Source organism: Mobula hypostoma, chromosome 6 (assembly GCF_963921235.1).
Source record: "Mobula hypostoma chromosome 6, sMobHyp1.1, whole genome shotgun sequence".
NCBI lineage: Eukaryota > Metazoa > Chordata > Chondrichthyes > Myliobatiformes > Myliobatidae > Mobula > Mobula hypostoma.
The window spans coordinates 166,147,776-166,163,633 of NC_086102.1; the positions used below are offsets into that span (position 1 = coordinate 166,147,776).

A 15,858-nucleotide genomic window follows, 5' to 3' on the forward strand; every position below is an offset into this window, starting at 1 on the left:
GTCATCCTGCACAGTGTGACAGTTCCACACATACAGCAGGCAACTTTCTGGACTGGATCAGGCTTCAATTCCTGCCGCTGCCTGCAAGGAGCTTGTGGGTTCTCCCCGTGACCACGTGAGTCCCTTCCTGGTGCTCAGTTTTCCTCCCACAATCTAAAGATGTTTCTGTTAGTAGGTTAATTGGTCATTATAAATTGTCCTGTGATTGGGCTAGGATTAAATCAGGGGTTTTCTGGGCAGTGCAGCTTAATGGGGCTATTTTGCACTGTATCTCAATAAATATATTTCTGTGTGAAGCTTGGACTCCCTAGTGAGACTATTTCACATCCCTTCTGCATCACTGGGGTCTGGGACGGTCAGAGTGCACACACTGCCTGTGAACATGAGCATCGGGGAACACTGCAAACCCATCCAAACCCCCCTTCTCAACTCACCCAACACTCCTCTCATCTTGGATTACCCCAGCTCTGCACTCCTGATTCTCACTTCGCCTGGTCATCTGCTTCACTGCCGAGTTGGGCAACGTTCCCTCTAAGGTGTACGCGTGCACACGCTTTTTGCTACGAGTGCACAAAGGAATTTAAACTGCGCACAAAAGGTTGGCACCCTCTACCTTGTTGGCACGTCAGGCATGGTCCACAATCACACTTCCGTTTCCGGTTTCTGCTGTGGATGGCGTTGACAACGTGGAGTTGGCGATGATTTGTCTGCAAATTTTAGAACTAGCTTATTTATAGTCTTTTCATTGGAGAAATTATTCAGTGCGCACATATTGTGGTCACTGGGCAAAAAATTGCCTAGCACTATATATTTGTGGGCACTGGTCATTACAAATTCGAGGGAACACTGGAGTTGGGTGCCCACCTGCTCAACCACCTTCCTGCAGCCTCATTTGACCTCACCCTGTAAATCCATGGAGACCGAGGAAATTCTTGACCCTGCCAAACTCCCACAGGAATACCACAGGTTATCTTTTACTGAAGGTGATGGCTAATTCAGCACCCTGCCACCTCACAGATCATACAACTGTGCAATCGACTTCCTCCTGGGCACCACCCCTCCCTAAAGTTGTCTGTTCTCCCTCTCCCCTCCTGAGGCCCAAACCATGCATGACCATGTCACAAAGGTACTACAGCACAGCTTAATTCAACCATCCCAGTAGCCAGCCAGTGCAGGATTCTTCTTTATCAAAAACAAAGATGGCGGTCTTCGTCCCTGTATCGAGTACTGGGGACTCAAATAAAATCACTATTTTGATTTTCTGCTCCTTGATGGATGGTGAATTCAAAACAATCTGCAGGGCCCAGGCCTTCACCAAACTGGATCTACAATGCACACACAACCTGATGCACATCTGCCAGGGGGATGAGAGAAAGAATGTGTTCATAACAAGTGAGCAAGGTCTGAGCAGATACAGTAGTGAAGTTTAAGAGACTACTAGACAGGTGTATGGAGGAATTTAAGGTGGGGGGGGTTATGTGGGAGGCAGAGTTTGAGGGTTGGCACAACAATGTGGGCCAAAAGGCCTGTACTGTGCTGTACTATTCTATGTTTCTATTTATAACACCCACTGGCCACTACAAATACTTGGCGATGCCTTTTGTATTTGTTTGTTATTTAGAGATACAGCGTGGGATAGATCCTTCTGTCTCTCCGAACCATACTGCCCAGCAACCTCCGATTTAACCTCAGCCTAATCACAGAACTATTTGCAATTACCATAACCTACAACGTGGTACGTCTTTGGACTGTGGGAGGAAACTAGAGGAACTGGAGAAAACACACACATTCCACAGGGAGAATGAACAAATTCCTTACAGATGATGTCGGTACTCGTCATCAAATGGGCCTTGGAGGAATGGAGACATGGGCTGATGGGAAACACCGAGCCCTTCCTGGTCTTTACTGACCACTAGAACCGCATCGACCCAACCCACATCAGGCTCACTGGGCCGTCTTCTTCACACAATTCCACTTCCTCTCCTACTGAGCTAGCTCCAAGAACACCCTGTCACAAAGTTCGACCCAGCTGAAATGGAGATCGACCCTCAGCCCATCATTTCATCCTCGCACTGATCACGTGGGACCTTGAGAACCAGACCTGCCAGGCCCTACAGGCAACACACCTGACAACGCGTGCACGTGCTGGCAGCCGTGCGCTCTGAGGTACTCTAGTAGGCCCATTCCCCACACCTCTCTGGCCATCCAGGCAGATGACAGAGTCCGGGTTTTCTGCGATGCTGGTTCTGAGCACCTACCATGATCACAAAATTATGTCAGTTTGTGGCTGCCTGCCTTCAGTATACCCAGTCCAACTCTCCCAACCTGTGGCCCCTCTGGGCTTCTGCAGCCCCTGCCATTGCATGGTGCCACATCGACATGGATTTCATCAAAGCTTTAGGTTCAAAGTACATTCATTATCAAAGAATGTATAAATTATGCAACCTTGAGATCTGATTACAGGCAGCCCCAGAACGAGAAACTAGAAAGAACCCATTAAAAAAAGACCAAACAACGCTGATGTGCAGAGAGGGGGAAAGCACACACACACGTTGTGCAAACAATGAAAACAAGCAACAGCATTCAGAACAGAAATGAGTCCATGGAACAAAGCCTGGAGCAGGCCCATTGCCTCAGCCCATCACACAGTGGGGCAAATCGTCTTGGAGCTCACAGCGAGAGCAGCCTCGCAGCCTCAGCCTCAGCGCCGGGAGAGCAGAGTAAGTGTCAATGTGCAGCGAGCAGAACCAGCCCAACCCTCACCTCTGGCCCCGACACCCAGCCTTTTCAGTCCATCTGGTCCACCGTTTAAATTGTTCAAGCATCGGGTTGTTCCCCGCACTAGGATCCAGGCCCTGTCGTCTTGATACACTGTGGGCCTGACCCCATTGCCATGAACCTGACCCTTCTAAATCAGCCCGGCGTTTAGATCGATCAGAGTTTGCTCGTGGTTCAGGAAAACAGGTTCTGAAACTCCTCCTGTCCAACGTCCTATGCTTCAACCTCATTCTGACTCCATCTCACACTCGCAAGCCTCGACCCCCAGGTAAGCTTCGCCTCTTCATCATTTGCGGTGATCGTTTACCACAACTTTCCACAGAAAGTGTTAATAAGGAAGTACTGGGTTTTATTTCTTGCTTTATGATCCACCAGCAAGTCGTCGCCCATCTTCAGCAGCGTCACCTTAAAGTGGCATCATGGGTTTGCCACCTTCTGATGGAGCCACAGTGATCATGACAGCGGTGGACAGTTCTCTAAGGTGGCCCACTTCATTCCTCCCCCCAGACTTCTGTCAGCCACCGAGATGGCTGACCTAGTTCTCCAACATGTGGTTCGCCTCCACATCTTCCCGCAGAACGTTGCATCGGACTGGGCCTACAGCTCGTCTCCCACTTCCGGTGATCCTTCTGCTCCTGCCTTCGCACCTCAGTGAGTTTGCCGCTTGGCTATCATCTGCAGGCCAATGGTCTGTTAGAAAAAGCCAACCAGCAAGTGCAGGCGTTTCTGCAATGCTTTGCTGCCTCTAACCCTTCCACATTTTAAGGAGCTTGGAAGTAGGTAAAAGGGGGACGTCACGGATAAGTTTTCCCACACAGAGAATGGTGGGTGCGTGGAATGCACTGCCGGCGACAGTGGTAGAGGTGGATACAATAGGGTCTTTTAAGAGACTCTTAGGTAGGTCCATGGAGCTTAGAAAAATAGAAGGCTATGTGGTAGGGAAATTCTAGAGTAGGCTGCATCATTGGCACAGTATTGTGGGCCGAAGTGCCCATAATGTGCTGTAGATTTCTATGTTCTATGTTCTATGACAGAAGAATCTGCTCTGGGCAGAATTGTGCCACAATCTTCACTCCTCCTCTGCCACAGGTGTGTCACCCTTTGAAGTGCTTCTTGGCTACCAACCCTTCGTTCCGTGGAGGAGGCAATGGTGGAAGACCTTTCTACTAAGGCCCTGGTTCACCAATGCCAGAATGCTTAGTAGAGGGCATAGAGGGCCATCCTAGCTGCCAACTACACTTACTGCAGACAGGTTAATTGCCGTTGGTGCCCAGCCAAACTACTCTGGCCTGGAGACCATGACTGATTGTTGTCCCGAGGTCTGTCCCTTGTACGCTGACTCACACAAGCTTTCACCCCCGTTCACTGGTCCCTTTAAGATGACCAATCCAGTCACTTACTGTCTCCAACTGTCACCATCCTTCAGGATCACATCTACCTTTCGCGGATCCTGCTTCAAGCCTCTTGTCTATAGACCACTCAACTCATCTGAGCCTGCAGAACCCAGCATGGTGAAAGGTGGGCCAGTGTACACCGTTGGCTGGTGTGGACTCTTGCTGTTGCGGATGGGTATGCAGTACCTGTTCAACTGGGAAAGATATGGCCTGGAGGAAAGATCTTGAGTGCAATCCAGTTTAATCTTGGATCTCTCACTCATGGAGGTTATTAGGTGCTAGCTCTGTGGGGGGGGGGGGAATTCTGGCAAGACTGCATAGGCAAGCACCTCCAATCTCCATCCAGCCAGCAGGAGTCACTTGCCACTCGCTTCCAATTCATCTCCTGCAGCCTATTTAAACCCAGCTCTCATCCACAATTCTTGTTCACTCATATGAACCAGCCAGCCTCAGCCAGTTGCTCGAAGCCTTCAGTTACCTTGTTGCCTCGTCGTGTCAAGTATCCATTCTCTCGTGTTTTGTGGCTCCTCCTGAATTTGCAGTTTATTATTAAAATTATTGCTCAGTGCTAAATCGTCTCCACTGTTCTGCATTTTGGTCAAACTTCCTCAACATTTCCTGACAGACACAATACTTGTCATGTCTTTTTAACTAGAATACTGTAGCACTCCTTTGTACCTTCTCTATTTTAAGTAGCTAGCCAATCTTCTCTCCACGTTGACATGTGATTTCCTGTACTTTGCAAGACAATGAGAAATGTGTTTGACACTTAACCCCCTCCTCAATTCAAGTGCAAATAGGGATGAAAAATAAATGTACACATGGTGGTGCCAATATCTTGTGACGGAAAAACTAAAAAAAAAGCTCTAACCAAGATCTTATGTAGAAAACTAACAAATGATCATAGCAGATAATTTCAGATAGGAAAAAGTCTGTATTGGTCCCAAGGATGCATGGACCTGGCAGGAATTCAATCTATTACTGGCAGGGGATGTGACTTATGATGACTAAATGCTCTATTGCACAAGCAATCTACAACAATTGCTAGTTTACTTTCCCAGCAAACCATCCAACCCAAACCAAAGCAAAATAACAGGCACTTGGAAACTGGAAATAAACAGCAAGACAGTTGACATGTTTTCTGATCAAGTGCATCTGCAGACCTTAGTGGAGGTCAGAGAAGTAATCATGGAGGATAGTTGTTTCGCCGTTAGCCACTGGTGAAGTTCTAGAAGACTGGAAGGTGGTTAGTGCTGCTCCATTGTTCAAGAAGAGTAACAAGGACAGGCCAGTGAGCCTGACTTCAGTTGTAAGGAAGTTACTGGAGCGGACTCTGAGGGATAAAATATAGCATCACTCAGATTGTCAAGCTATAGTTCAGGAACAGTCAGTGTGGTTTTGAGCACAGCATGTCATATCTGCTGAACTTTTTTGGAGTTTTTGAAGGTATAGATCAGGGGTGGCCAAGCTTTTACATTCCATGCGTCAATTTTTTCACGCTCGAGTTCTATATTAACATATTTTTACAAGAATTGAATGGGGGTACAAAAGTTGTATGGCGCATCTGAACTCGTGAGTGAAAAAATTGACGCATGGAATGTAAAAGGTTGGCCACCCCTGGTGTAGGTGAAGGTAGAACAGTGGATGTTGTCTATCTGGACTTTAGTAAGGATTTTCACAAGGTCCCACATGGCAGGCTTATCTGGAAAGCTGAGTCACATGAGATCCAGGGGGAACGAGCAAGATGGATTCAGAATTGGCTTTTTGATAGTAAATCAAAGGTGATGATGAATTCTCTATTCTCTGACTGGAGGCCTGTGACTAGTGGGATCCCCTAGGGTCAGTAATGGGACCTCTGTACATGGCACAACTAATGAGTTTGCTGAGGATACTAAGTTGGCACATCTTGTTGATTAGTACAATGAATTAGAGATCTTGATCAGCTAGGGAGATAGGCTGAAGAATGCAAACGGATTTCAATTTAGATAACTGTGAGGTGATGCACTTTGGACAGTCAACCAAGATAAGACCTACAGTAGTAAGTGGCAGGGCTTCAAATGCTGAGGGAAAGAGGGACCTGGGATTACAGGTGCAAAGTTAGATAAAAGCACTCATGCAAGTAGACAGGGTGTGAAGAAGGTATTTCGCATGCTGGCCTTCATCAGTCAGGGCATCGAGTTTAGTAGTAGCGTCATTATGTTGCAGTTACAGAAGTCATGGTAAGTCTGCACTTGGAGTATTACATACAATTTTGTTCAACTGTTATCATCACGCTGCAGAGGGGTGCTGAAGAGATTTACGAGGACACTGCCTGGACAAGAGGGCCTAAGTTATAAGGAGAGGTTGGCCACACTGGATCTTTATTCCTTGGAGTGTAGGAGAGTAAGAGGCGCCCACACAGAAGCTTATACAGTCATCCTTAGACTCCCCAGAGTTGGGGAATCTAAAACCTGATGGCACAGATACAAGATAAGAGGAAAGCGATTTAAAAGAGACAGAGGTTAGAGAGTACCTGGAATGAGCTGCCGGGGGAAGCGGTTAAGAGGAGGAAAGACGCAATACTTGAGAGGCATTTGGACGGGTACATCAAAGGGAGGGAGATAGAGGGTTACGAGCCTAACACGGACAACTGGGACTAGCAGGAAGGATGCTGTGGTCAGCATGAATCAGTCGGGCCAAATGGCCGGTGTCCATGCTGTACTGTTCTGCGACCCAACAGTCACGGCAATGAACACTGTATTAGAAAGCAAATGTCTCCCTCCATTTCTTGCCTTTCATTCCTGTTTTTATTTTGGTTTGACTTTTACTGTCATTTCCAGTCCACAATCCAGTTACCATGTAATTACTGACCTTGGCCACTAAATGGCAATATATTGTATTTTTTCCATTAAATTGCTCAATGACTTCATGAAAAGATTCAGCTGTTCTCACTCAGGGGCTATTTGCTAACAAATAGAGACACTAGGAACATTTGTACGGACAGAAGAAAACAAAATGAGACCAGCCATTATAGGAAGCAGCAAACAAGAGAGAAGTGATAGAGAAAAGTGTTCAAATTCTGAACAAAGGAAGGGAGTTCTATAGGAACCCTGTTATCATCGTAGTTGCTTTTAAACACTCACGCCAAGTGTGTAATCACAATTGGCTTCTTATTGCCAACATGGTTTTATTAGTTGCTTCAGGATTGATCAGCCTGCAATTGCTGACAGCCAGCTAGTGTCTGGAAGGGGAGAGAAGAAATTGAGGGATCCACCCCCCCCACCCCAGTTTATGTGCTGTATCAACCCTTTTATTGAGTCCATCAGCAAGCACATAGGCATAAAAGGAGTAACAATTCCAGGAAACAGAGAGGCTCTGGCCAAAGGCCCTCTCTACAATGATGTCTGTCCAAGCCATTCTTCGCTTGGATTTACTGTAGGTCCACAGGTTGATGAGGCTCTGGACTGGTTTATGCTGGCCTCAGCAACCAGTGTTAATAACAGAAAAAAAAACAAGGAAATAGCCATTGGCAACCGGTCTGACTGTTGCCATAAGCGATCACTGAAGGTGTGTCAGTATGATTCGGGGGAAGCTCAGACATGCACCAGGAGCCAGGTGGAACGCACAGCCAAGGTGCTGCACGCGCTCTCCACAGTGCAAAGAGCTGACTAATTAAGTAGGGATTGCTATTCGTGTTGTCATACATGGAGCAGATGTGTCCTGCGCACTGCACTTGTGCTGCAGCTGTCACTTAACCCAAATTCCATTTAACTAGAGAATGAAAATGAACTCTCTGCTCAGACTTAATGGATCAATCTCCTGGAAGGAGGGGGCTGCCCGATGTGGCCCTAATGCTGATGACTACATCTATGTGTGGTTACTACCAGCTCTACATCAATCTGGAGTACATAAATACTAAGTATCTCTATATGCTGTGGTTCCATCTCCCTTCCCACCCCCCACTCCAGTGCTGAAAAGGACAGGTCTGGCCATTTGGATAGAATGGGCTACCCACCCATTCATTGTAGCAAGCAGCACACAGATAAACAGCTTCAACCACAAGTCAAACAATCTGGCAGTGGTCTTTGCAGATGCCTCTGAGCATTTCCTGCAGGCAAAGGAAACGGATCCTCTCAGATTGCTTCCAAAGACAACAATTCATCATTTGTCAGAAAGACTCATCAGCAAAAATAGGACTTTCCAACAGGCTTTGAGATATTGCTTTGCTTTGCTGGGAATGAGATATTTTATGAACAGATAGAATCTCAACACCTCACACTTACAGCAGCTACATTTAGAAGGCCAACATCTACCTCCTTCTGGAGCATCCATTTGCCAAAGATGTGTGGAAAGAGATGCTGTTGTGTTTGAGAAATCTGTGTCAGCAACAAACATTAATTGCATCTGGAAGTTAATCAACTTGGTGAAAGGTGCCCTTTGATCTGTCTGGATCTTGCTGATCTTCCAGTGTGATATACTGTCCTTAATTAAAATTTGTCACTGAGACGCTTGAAAATCTTGAAGTCTGTGCTGAGGACACACAGAAGCTCAGTGTAATTATTACATAAGTCTACAAGAACAGACCAGTTTGAGATGTTTGCACGACTGCACACTGAGGGACTGGAATTGTGCAAGCACCTTTCAAAGATATCACTCATGGAGTGTTCAGGAAAGGCAAAGAATGCCTCGCTGATGTTACTTAATGCAAATCTTGTAAATAAATCCAATGATACATCTCAAAGGGTGAACACAGAATATATTTCCACACAACAATTATTTTCAAAGGCATTTTAAAAAAATGTAATTATATTTGTAATCAAATATCATGGGTAAAATATACTTTTGGCAAAGGAGTGGCCACAGACAGCACAGATCATGTGCTGACCAATGAAAGGATTATAAAAATAATATGGATGTATGCTTTGCAAGTGGAAGATAGAAGAGCCTCAGGACTCACACGACCAGGTCCAAGAGCAGTTACTACCCCTCAATCATCCTGCTCTGGAACAAAAGGGGCAACAACTCTCATTCTATTTCGGGTGTTCCCACAACCCATGTCTCACTTGAAGGACTCTTTATCTTGTTACTACATGCTTGTTATTTATTGATATTTGCATTTACACAGTTTGTTGTTCATTGATCCTGTTTAGTTACTGGTCTATAGATTTGCTAAATATGCCCACAGTAAAAAGGAATGTCAGTGTTGTATGCAGTGACATAGAAACCATAGAAAAACTACAGCACAGAAACAGGCCTTTTGGCCCTTCTTGGCTGTGCCGAACCATTTTCTGCCTAGTCCCACTGACCTGCACACGGACCATATCCCTCCATACACCTCCCATCCATGTATCTGTCCAATTTATTCTTAAATGTTAAAAAAGAACCCGCATTTACCACCTCGTCTGGCAGCTCATTCCATACTCCCACCACTCTCTGTGTGAAGAAGCCCCCCCTAATGTTCCCTTTAAAATTTTCCCCCCTCACCCTTAACCCATGTCCTCTGGTTTTTTTCTCCCCTTGCCTCAGTGGAAAAAGTCTGCTTGCATTCACTCTATCTATACCCACAATAATTTTATATACCTCTATCAAATCTCCCCTCATTCTTCTACGCTCCAGGGAATAAAGTCCTAACCTATTCAACCTTTCTCTGTAACTGAGTTTCTCAAGTCCCGGCAACATCCTTGTAAACCTTCTCTGCACTCTTTCAACCTTATTTATATCCTTCCTGTAATTTGGTGACCAGAACTGAAAACAATACTCCAGATTTGGCCTCACCAGTGCCTTATACAACCTCATCATAACATTCCAGCTCTTATACTCAATACTTTGATTAACAAAGGCCAATGTACCAAAAGCTCTCTTTACGACACTATCTACCTGTGACGACACTTTTAGGAATTTTGTATCTGTATTCCCAGATCCCTCTGTTCCACTGCACTTCTCAGTGCCTTACCATTAACCCTGTAAGTTCTACCTCTGTTTGTCCTTCCAACGTGCGATACCTCACCCTTGTCTATATTAAACTCCATCTGCCATTTTTCAGCCCGTTTTTCCAGCTGGTCCAAGTCCCTCTGCAGGCTCTGAAAACCTTCCTCACTGTCTACTACACCTCCAATCTTTGTATCATCAACAAATTTGCTGATCCAATTTACCACATTATCATCCAGATCATTGATATAGATGACAAATAACAATGGACCCAGCACTGATCCCTGTGGCACACCACTAGTCACAGGCCTCCACTCAGAGAAGCAATTCTCTACTACCACTCTTTGGCTTCTACCATTGAGCCAATGTCTAATCCAATTTATTACCTCTCCATGTATACCTAGCAACTGAATTTTCCTAACTAACCTCCCACGTGGGACCTTGTCAAAGGCCTTACTGAAGTCCATGTAGACAATATCCACTGCCTTCCCTTCATCCACTTTCCTGGTAACCTCCTCGAAAAACTCCAATAGATTAGTCAAACATGACCTACCACGCACAAAGCCATGTTGACTCTCCCTAATAAGTCCCTATCTATCCGAATGCTTGTAGATTCTATCTCTTAGTACTCCCTCCAATAACTTACCTACTACCGACGTTAAACTTACCGGCCTATAATTTCCCGGGTTACTTTTCGATCCTTTTTTAAACAACGGAACAACGTGAGCCACTCTCCAATCCTCTGGCACCTCACCTGTAGACAGCGACATTTTAAATATTTCTGCCAGGGCCCCTGCAATTTCAACACTAGTCTCCTTCAAGGTCCGAGGGACCACCCTGTCAGGTCCCGGGGATTTATCCACTTTAATTTTCCTCAAGACAGCAAGCACCTCCTCCTTTTCAATCTGTACAGTTTCCATGGTCTTACTACTTGTTCCCTTGTTTCCCTTAACTCCATAGACTTCATGCCAGTTTCCTTAGTAAATACAGACGCAAAAAACCTACTTAAGATCTCCCCTATGTCCTTAGGTTCTGCACATAGCCGACCATGTATGTACTCTGATAATAAATTTGACTTTGACATCAGAAATCACCGAGTCTTCTTTCTTTTATAGCTTCAGATACATGGAGGTCCTGAAATGTTTAAAATAAAATTTCCAACTATGTAAAACAGCTATGATGCTTCTGTTTTTTATTTTAATTTTATCTTTTTATTGAACTGGATTGTGTAGAACACAAAAAGATGGTGATGTGGAATTTAGTTTCCATCAGCTTTGAAAACACGAATGAAGAAGCTGAGCATAAATATGTTGGAAGAAAATATTTAATCTCATGTTATACACGATCAAAATGACAGAGAGCTTCAAGAATGTGGACTTCAAGAAGAATGTTCAGTGAATTTATGTAGCTAGGATATCATCTACATTAAAGAAAGATTGCAGTACATTTGGAAATAACGATTGTGTGAAAATGTATTCTATGTAAAGCAGAACCTTAAACCACAAGAGGGCACTAAAATCAATATTTGGAGGAACCTTTCCAAATTAAAATTTCAATAGATCATTGGTCAGGGATTATATTAGTTCTCCATTTTTAGCACCAAAAATTTTTAGTTTTAATTTCTCTCCAATTTCATCTGCTTTACATACATGTTCCTTAGGGTTGTTATAGCTGGGGGTGGTAATAGGATAAACTCCCACTACATATTCAATGTTCCCTATTTAGTGTAACTCATACAGCCTCTGACAACCAAGTCCAGCTCCTGGACTTCACATGTGGCTTAGCTACTAAGCCCGGTGGAACCGTTTCGCCTGACTGGAGAAGGGGCAAAGGCAGGTTACTGGCACCTTAATGCCAGTGCTTCGGATAGATGGGCTCATCAGCTGTGATTGGTAGCTCATCTAGGAGGAGGAAAACTCTGATCTTAAACCTCCACTGCCTTGTGGCTATACCCATTCATGGAGAGGGCTTCAGGAGTAAACACAGAGGGAAAAATCCGAAGCTGGAGTCCCTAAGGCAGTCCTACATCGAGTTCAACACACACCAACAACTCCTGCGATGCTTCTGGTGCCAAACTGTATCGGTCTCTGCCAGTCCTTTGGGTTCATCAGCTGTGTGGAGAGGGAGAGCTTGGTACATGGGCAACAGCTTGCTCTCCATGTCGTACCGCCCAGACTTGTGTATCTAGACAGCCAGAACTCAACATCCATGGTCGACCCTGACTGACAGAGGCCTCACATACATGGAGTGTCATCCGTTCAGCTATCGACAACATAAATACCTCTTCATATTATTAGTTCCAAACTAGACAAACCATGAAGTTGCTCAGCCTTGTTTCTCCCCTTTCGACAGTTACACTTTGATTAAGTTCAGTTTTTAAATCTATAATGTATTTGTGCCATTTTCAGGGAAGCCAGCATGCTTGCAATATGGTAAACCTGGCAGGAGAGCTTATGGATGGACAAAGGTTAGTCAATAAGGGAGGATGTCTACCATATGACTTGAAGACACATGATTATGAAATATATAGCAAAACACACACTGTTGGAAAAACACCTCAGGTCAGGTAGTGTACTGTATGTGATAACAAAGGGATGGTCAATGCTTTGGGTCAAGACTTCGTGACTACTTTATTAGGTACACGTGTACACCAACTCATGAATGCAAATATCTAACCAGTCAATCAAATGACAGCAACTCAATGCATAAAAGCATGCAAACATGATCAAGAGGTTCAGTTGTTGTTCAGACCAAACATCAGACTAGGAAAGAAATGTGATCCAAGTGACTTTGACCCTGGAATGATTGTTGGTGCCAGGCGGATGGATTGATTATCCCAGAAACTGTTGATTGCCTGGGATTTCCACACACAACAGTCTCTCGATTTTATAGAGAATGGTGCAAGAAACAAAAAAACATCCAGTGAGTGGCAGTTCTGTGGGTGAAAACACCTTGTTAATGAGAGAGGTCAGAGGACAATGACTAGACTGGCTCAAGCTAAAAGGAAGGTGGCAGTAACTCAAAAAACCATGCATTACAAAAATGGTGCGCAGTAGAGTATCTCTAAATGCATAGCATTTCATACTTTGAAGTGGATGGGCTACATCAGCAGAAGACCACAAACATACCCTCAGTGGCCACTTTATTAGGTCCAGGAGGTAACTAATAAAGTAGCTACTAAGTGTACAGAACTGGTAAGGATTGTTGAGACAGAGGCCAGTAAGTGCAAGTCAATGGAAGCAGATAAAGTAGGAAAGGATTAGGCTGGTGAAGAGTAGAAACGGGAGCTTTTAGGTGATAGGTTGACCCAAATAAGGAGGGGCTGATAGGCAGCCAAAATCAGATGGGGCGAGGGGATAGGAAAGTTGAACCAAGGAGAGATAACTGAGAAAGATAAGTATGTGAATGATGGACAGATGGAACCAAGTGGGGCAGGGAAGGGATAGAAAAGATTAATAAAGAAGTGTACCTTGGATTCACTGATTGGAGTGAGTGATCTGAAAATTCAATGTAAGCTTCGTTCTGTGCATCATTGTTGTCTAGGGTATGTTCCTGTTCCAACAGCCAAGGTCAACTACTATTAAAGCAGTTTTGTCTTTTCCAGATTGGAAGTTATTTGACTACTATGAATGCAAAACTTGAGCAATAGTGTGAATAAATTTTCTCAGTACATTTCCCTGAGAAACCTCAGGATTCCTGGATTCAAACACGTTTCTTCCATGTTCATCACTCTATACGATGGCAAGAAACTGAAGAGCTAGGACAGTTGCATGCAGTTAATATTAGAGGCTCATTGAAAAATAGCTACGTAACTTCTTTGAAATTACACAGTTCCAATTCAATGTGGATTTCAGTATTTCGTAAATTGAAGTACAGTACTTGGGAATTAATTCCACATCTTGTTTGGCTGAGAGGTCCCAGAGTTAGATAGGTGCATGTCGCCATTTCAAAAATCAGCCTGTCAGTTGTAGTGTACTTTATTCATGACTTATTTGTAAATAATCAGTCAGAAGATTGTTGTTTTAAAAAGAAATTCTTTTAGTTTCAGACCACTACAAAATCAGTGCTGTCTTGTTTCAAGATCAGCATTATCATTGCCAGCCTTAAAGAGGGTGGGAGAGTTCCAATCCAATAAGATTCATCATACATATTTAAGAGTGGGACTAGTAATTTTTCTTGAAATGTTTTGCAGAATTCAATTGGTAGGCCATCAGGCCCTGGCACTTTACCACTGTTAATATTTTGGATAACCTGTGATATCTCTTCAATTGTTACACCTCTGTCTAAATCCTTTTCTGCATCTTCTGTCAGTGTCTGGAATTGAAACTGATCAAGAAATGTGTCCCGTTCTTCTGAGGCTTGGGGGCATTCTGATCTATATAAATGTTCATAAAATTCTCTAAAACTGTTTTTAATTTCCAGTGGGTCTACTGTTAGGCTTCCTGAAGAGGTTATTATACTGTTAATTGCTCTATCAGACTGTATTTTTTAAATTCTCCATGCCAAGAGTTTCCCAGCTTTTTTTCCTTGATTGGAATAAGATTGCTTCAGCCATATTAAACTTCTTGCAGCTTTATCAGCAGATAATTTATTATATTTGGCTCTCAAAAGTAGCAGATCTCCTTGTTTTGTTGGATCATCTCTTTCATTTAGTTCTATCTCTAAAGATTTAATTTGTTTTTCCAAAGTTTCCATCTCTATTTTTTGTTGTTCGGCCTTGGAGCTTGTATAACTAATGATTTCTCCTCTAATATATGCCTTGAACGCCTCCCATCTCGTGCTGGCACTAGTTTGATCTGTATTTAACTCAAAATAACTATCTATTTTAGTTCCCATAAATTTAACAAAGTCTGGGTTTTGTAGCCATTTCACCTGAAATTGCCAGTTAGGGGGACTGTGAATAAATTTCTCTTTATGAATACTTAATGAAATAGTAGCATGGCCGCTTATTACTATGCTATCATACCAACAACTTTTAATCTTTGATAAAAGCTCTCTTGAGACAAGAAAATAATCAGTATAAGAACGAGATTTACATGTACTTGAATGACAAGAGTATTCTCTTTTGCCGGGTTTTGCTCTCTCCATACTTCAACCAAATTTATATCCACAATGTATTGTTTTAGTAATTTTCTAGTTTGTGCCTTATAGGTATCAGAGCCTGTAGAGCGATCCATTGCTGGGTTTAAAGTGGAATTAAAGTTTCCTCCAATGATATAAAAGCCTCGTAAAGTGGAAACAGTAAGGAAAAAATTTTCAAAAAATTTAGGATTATCCTTATTTGGGCCATATATACTGACTAGGTTTAATGTGAAAGCGAGGATATTACTTTGCGTAATAACACGCCTTCTGGCTGAGTCTTGGATTGTTTTCATAGTTTGAAATGGTGTTGTTTTATGAATAAGAATAAGTACACCTCTAGCATAGTTGTTGTATGTTGCATATGTTACTCGGCCAGGCCATCTATTCCGTACCAATTTAATAGCTGAGACTGTCAGATGGGTTTCTTGAAGAAAAATTATTTTGGACTTAAGCTGTTTGATCCTATTTATAACCTGTTTCAACTTGGTTAACTTCTTTAGTCCCCTAACATTCCAGCTTGTGACTTTTATATTAAAGATATTCTGAGTGCTCCCTTGTTCCATATACAGTACATGTCAATTACACCAGGAAAAGGAGTAAGAAATATTACTGCTGTATTGGGTGCGTGACATACATAAAGAAAAACAAAAAACACATACACATTTACACATATAGACATTTGAACTCTTGAATTTCC

General features: G+C 43.4%; 1 protein-coding gene across 8 annotated transcripts in view; it reads right to left on the bottom strand.

Annotated features, from left to right (window-relative positions):
* rapgef4a (Rap guanine nucleotide exchange factor 4a) overlaps window positions 1-15,858 on the bottom strand; it is a 293,410-nt gene that overhangs the window by 136,373 nt on the left and 141,179 nt on the right. The window lies entirely within an intron of this gene.